This window comes from Ptychodera flava, chromosome 3 (genome assembly GCF_041260155.1).
Source record: "Ptychodera flava strain L36383 chromosome 3, AS_Pfla_20210202, whole genome shotgun sequence".
Classification (NCBI taxonomy): domain Eukaryota; kingdom Metazoa; phylum Hemichordata; class Enteropneusta; family Ptychoderidae; genus Ptychodera; species Ptychodera flava.
The window spans coordinates 15,555,423-15,561,155 of NC_091930.1; the positions used below are offsets into that span (position 1 = coordinate 15,555,423).

The window sequence follows — 5,733 nt, forward strand, 5'->3', positions numbered from 1 at the left end:
GGGAGCAAGCCAAGCGGACACTTTCCCCATCAGCCCTGCATGTTCTTCAATCTGTACTTTCAAAGTCTACCCTGTCGGATATCCTAGTGAGGACCCTGTTATGATACCCATACATACAACAAACTGTATGTGGTTGTATACTGGTTATAGTGTAACCTTTGACATCTATGTTTTGTTGTGACTTTGAATTTCATTTTGTTGGTTTCACCTTGTTCAACCGTCATGAGATAACCAATGATTATCTCGCAGGGTACACAAGGATTTGAATGGTCTTTCCTCTTGCTGTATTTATGTAAATTGTAGAAATACATGTATTGAAATTTAACTTTTCAAATTGAGTGTGGGGGTCAGTCAAAATTTCCATGTAAGGGAGGGGGGGTTACTCAAATTCATCATGGTTTGGGGGGTACTCAAAATTTAGAGTTTCCGACGAAATTCCTCCAACATCTCCTCTCCCGACCTGTACTCCGTAAATAATGACAGCTCCCCATGAAATTTGGGCTCCAGTTGCTGTAATTTTTTGATGAATTTTTCACAATTTCTTTTGATATCAACTCCAGTTTTTTGTTCTTCTTCTGGAAGCTCATTGGGAAACAAAGTGTATCATACATGTGCACATTGCAATGTTATTGACAAGTATATGTAAATCTGGGTCCTGATTGACATGTACACCCTCTGGAGCAGAAAAGAAGTTATAATGGAATGTTTATAAACAATCATCACAAGTGACAACTAGCTACAGGTCCGTTACTATACTACAGAGATCACCATGATACTGAGGGGAGGCATGAAATAATAATTGTCTTTTCTCAGTGCTCTGAAAGTTGAATTTTTCCTCTCTATGAGCTGGATATATAATTATATAATTATATATCCAGGTATATAATTATATACCTTCAACAGTTCTGTACTAGCTGTATCTGATGATGCTTAGTATTGAGGGTTTTGTCTGTTAAGTTGGCCACTCTTTATCTGTGGTAGGTGCTATGGTTTAGGAGCCTCTGATCCTAACATACACAAATCTGTGTGCTGAGCAGTGTAAGGGTGCACGTCTCTCCACCATACTGACTAATAGGAAATCCTCTACCAAATGGAGGTGCAATCCCACTGTCTTCATCTTGAGACAACTGTCCCTGGTGGTTGGTTCCTTTCTTTGAATGGTAAAATGCTGCCTTATAGTCGGTTTTGGATTTATCCTGCTTCCTCTTCTGCATGGATATACACACCTGTTCCCTAACATAGTAATAATAATAAACTCATGGAAGATAATCATGGACAAATCATGGAAGATAATAATTTCTCTTCACAAAAAGTTAGTTTATTTGTGTGTCACATATCCAAGAATTCTTGTGTAAAGGACCAATAAATTTATTTTTCTCTCCGCTATATGCATGTTTCTCTAACCTAGACATCTAAACCATACTTTTTCCTTCTTGCTCATGTCATATGTAATACAATGTAGATTGGCAACAACCAATGTCCTGCACAGTTTAAGAATGAGGATTGCTGTCACATGCATGTTGTGTATAATTCAGGATGAATTAGTGTAAAACTGATGTACCTACATAGTTGCAGCTGGCAATGTCAATTAAAATACAGAAATGTATCACTAATATTTTTGTGAACCTGTGATTCTAAATAGTATTCTTGTAATTGTAAACATGCTAGACATGTGTATAGCTATAAAGACAACTAACATAAAACACTTTGTGCAAGTTACAAGATACCAGTTCCAGCACATCTTTGCAACAGCCACTTGTGTATATATACTGTGGTGCAAGGACTAAAATGGAAATTTACCTGTTTTTTGATCATTTCCATTCATCTTTCGTAATAATGTCATGATCCAAGTCCAATCCAAGCCCTCCACTTTGTCTTTAATGCTCTTTGTCAAGGTCAATGGTATTTCTCATCCTTGATATTGCGCAGCATGCACTGCTGATCCTGAATTGTAAACACATAGACTCGTGATTACTTATAACTCTTTAAATAACAATGATAACCGGAATGATTAAAATACATTTGGTGATGGGATGTACTACAATGAATTGCAAACACTCTGTATGTCCTTAACCCTAATGATGATAAGCATTAGACACATGTAAACATTCTAAATCACGTGTGCATACCAGATGTATTCTCTCATTGGAATATACTTCATCATAACAGTTTTATGGATCCTACGAATGAAGCTACATGTATTGAATGTCTAGTCATGTGCATTTATCATATCATCTGCATTTCACTAGGCATTCATAGAGTGCCAAGTGGCAAGAAAATTTTTTAGCAAATTCAGCTAAATAAGAGAAAATAACTTTACCAAAAATGTGTAAGCAATGATTATCACAACAAAGTTACTGATTAAATAGTATGGTAGAGGTGTAATACATTTGATCTACTCAAGAGGGTATTTTAAAAAAGGACTACAAATGTGTATGACAACAGCAGTGTTTCCGCTGCCATTCGCAAGAGCGTGAAATGGCAAATGAAATGTCTGCAGATTGGGAAATATTTTTCAACTATCCTTCGCCAAACTGGTCAGTGCTATTTTTCAGGGGCTGATCGAGAGTGCAGTTAAAGCCGCACTTTTCAATCCCAGGTTCTCGCATTAGTGGAGTTCTCCTCCCAGTCAAACACTTGGCCAGTACGATGTTTGATTTCTATAACATTAATTACACACACTGATCTCAACCTTTTATCACCTTTTGCTAATCCTGCAAACAGAGTTTATACAAGCGTTTGATTGACGGTCAGTTTAAATCGCCAACAGTCACAACAAACACTCGAATTTCCTAAAAAATTGTCTTCTAGTCGCGTTAGACTTTTAATATAACCACAGAGTCCGATCGGCAGCAACTTCACGCTGACCGCTTGGCAGTCTGTCTGCCTTCTTGTGGCCGGGGAAAACTAAAAAGTGGCATTTTCTGGAGCGTGTAACCTTGTGTTGACTGTTTGTGTCCACTAACACAATGAACGCTGCTATAGCTTTGCGTCCTTTTAAAGGGAGGCTCCACCTTTAAAAGGCAGAGAGATTTTTCAACATCCCTGGCTGGTCATTCTTTCCTTGCTTTAGTGTGCAGTCTCAGAAAACTATTATAATCAGTAACTTATGAAGTTATATGCCATGCTTTCAGATGGCTGCATGCAATGACCTTGTTATTTTATGACAAGTGCTTTGTAAACAATGCTTTAACATAGTCAGGAAATACTGATTGCAGTATATTTTCAAAAACTAAGCAGACAACAGCAGCCAATGACAGCAAGGGTGGTGAATAAAATGAAACCAGTGTTTCAAAAACGTCACCGTAGGACACTACTGCAGCAAACTCAGAGGCAGCTATTAATGAGCACAGTGTGGTAAACTGTCAATTGGATGACGTCCTGAGCCAAACTTCATGCAAATGTTATAACCTATGCAAATACAATGACCCAGGCCTATCCACAAAACAATTACTCAGCATCGCAGGTGACTCTGGACTATCCAGAATACACATACAGGTACCTGCTATGGAAGATGACCCAGGCCTATCCTGAATACAATACAGGTACACATTTTTGAAAATGACCTGGGCCTATCCTGAATACGATACAGGTACAGACTGTTTGTATTAATGATAGGCCTTAGTCATCTCCCATTTTGTATTCTATATAGGCCAGCTGATTCATCATACATGTACATACTGTGTGCATGTATGTGTATTGGCTTAGGCCATCCTCCATTGCATATATTATGTGTATTGTGGATATATGTCTGTGCCATCTTCCATACCATGTGAATGCATTTGGATTGAGGATAGGCCCGGGTTATCTTCCATACTGTGTACATGTATTTGTGGATATAGGCTGGGGTCACCTCCTGCCATGATGTGTACACGTACTGAGTAACACTGTATTGTGGATAGGCATTGGTCATAATATTTGCATGAAGATATGCCCAGGATGTTGTCCTGTTGAATGTTTACTACGCTGAACAACAAGCAGCACACTGCGACATGCTAAGTCGTGTTCGAGTACAATTAAGCAAAAAAGATAATTGCACAGGTTGTCCGCAGAGTTGCAGGGTAGTAGTAGTTACAAAAAAGAAAGTGTACCAGGAATAGTTTGTTGAATTTCCATGACTAGTGTTTTAATAAGAGAAGAGTCAGCTTTTTTTTCTGTAAGACATATAAAGTGGCCAGACAGGATATTTTAAAATACATGTATACACCCAGTTTGATTTTGAAACTATTAAGCATTTACTGCTTGGAGTACACCTTCTTTAAGTGAACAGTTGGTTTAATAATCAGACTCTGTGATTGGAGACTGAAAGCACTTGATGATTGAGGCAGAAGCTATGGATCTTTCAAAGGAAACATCTTGAAGTTACCCTGTCAATGATGCAATACTTGTAATACATCTTGATACATTTACAAAAGTGCAAAATTAAGTCACATAAGTGTGTGGCACACAGGAAATAAAATTTGTTGTGAATGTTATTAAGAAAGCAGTTTGTTCCATAAAAAATAGTTGTTATTTTCATTGCCACTAATTATCAGTCGGTCAGGATGAGTCCTACTTAAATTTTTAAATCACAAATGTCCAATGGACCTGGTAATGTATTACCTTGAATAGAAATGATTATTGGACCAGTTTAATGTCATCTTGCCACTGTAGCAACTGATAGGACCCACCTGAGTATATATATACAACTGTCAGTTGGATAAAAATCATAAATGCAATTACATGTAATTTTGATGGCTATAGTTCTGGCTAATCAATTTTGGTCTCAATTAGCCAGAATGGTTTAAGGGAAAATTTACCCAGTGGAAACACTGAACAGTGTAAGTACAAACCTGTGCCACAGCAAGGACCCATTGTCTTAGGAAAATAAATATATTGATGAAAGATTCCCTCAATTCCACAGGTTTTTGCTCTGCATTGATGACAACACCATCATCTCTGTTCAGTGTTGGCTCTCTGCATAGCCACACACTGTGTATATGCTTTGCAATGGAGGATGGTATTGTCACTATGTTGCTTTTCACCTGGTTGTCATTGCCAGTATGCACTGCCTCAGCAAGGGATCTTGAATCTGATTGGGTGAAAAGAAACATTAACTTGAATCATGCAATGTAAATATTATCTCCTGCAAATTGCTGACATTAGTTTACATCAGTTCATTCTAAAACATGGCTTTTTATATGCAAGATAAGACAACTTGATTGTTTATGACTTCTGTAATTTTAATTAAACCTTCCATCACTGGTATAACTTTGCCCAAAACCCATTGTAATCACTGGTGATTGTGGACCTTTTTAAAGGAAACAGGTACATAATGTAGGTCAAGACGTGTATTCAAGCAAGTAGCAATATCTTTATATATTTATTTCAAAGAAAGACCAACAGGAACAAGTCACATTAACAGGCTCCATAAAATAAACATAATAATATGAATGCATGAAGTACAATAAACAATAAACAACAAACAACAAACTATATGAAACCATTAAAAATGTACAAATTTAAGCATGGCATTCTGACCAAGCATCTGAAACTTTGACAAGATAAAGTGTTGTCAATGGCAAGGTTGGAAATGCACGATTCATTTAAAGTAGCCATACATCTTTGAAGAGCCAAGTACCTAAAAACATCGAGTTTTATACTGCGAGTTCTTGTACATGTAGTTTACTGAGAAACATCAAAATTAATATGAAACATGATTGGGACAATCATACATATTATTCACATATTTGT

At 37.1% G+C, this 5,733-nt stretch overlaps 1 long non-coding RNA gene across 1 annotated transcript in view; it reads right to left on the minus strand.

The window, feature by feature from the left end:
- Positions 1 to 460: 460 nt before the first annotated feature.
- LOC139129615 (uncharacterized) overlaps positions 461 to 5,733 on the minus strand; it is a 9,863-nt gene continuing 4,590 nt past the window's right edge. Inside the window, exons 3-5 of the long non-coding RNA XR_011551630.1 lie at positions 4,833 to 5,071; positions 1,801 to 1,944; positions 461 to 1,233 (exon numbers count right to left, since the gene is read on the minus strand). This is a non-coding gene — a long non-coding RNA (uncharacterized lncRNA). The remainder of the gene's footprint in view (positions 1,234 to 1,800; positions 1,945 to 4,832; positions 5,072 to 5,733) is intronic.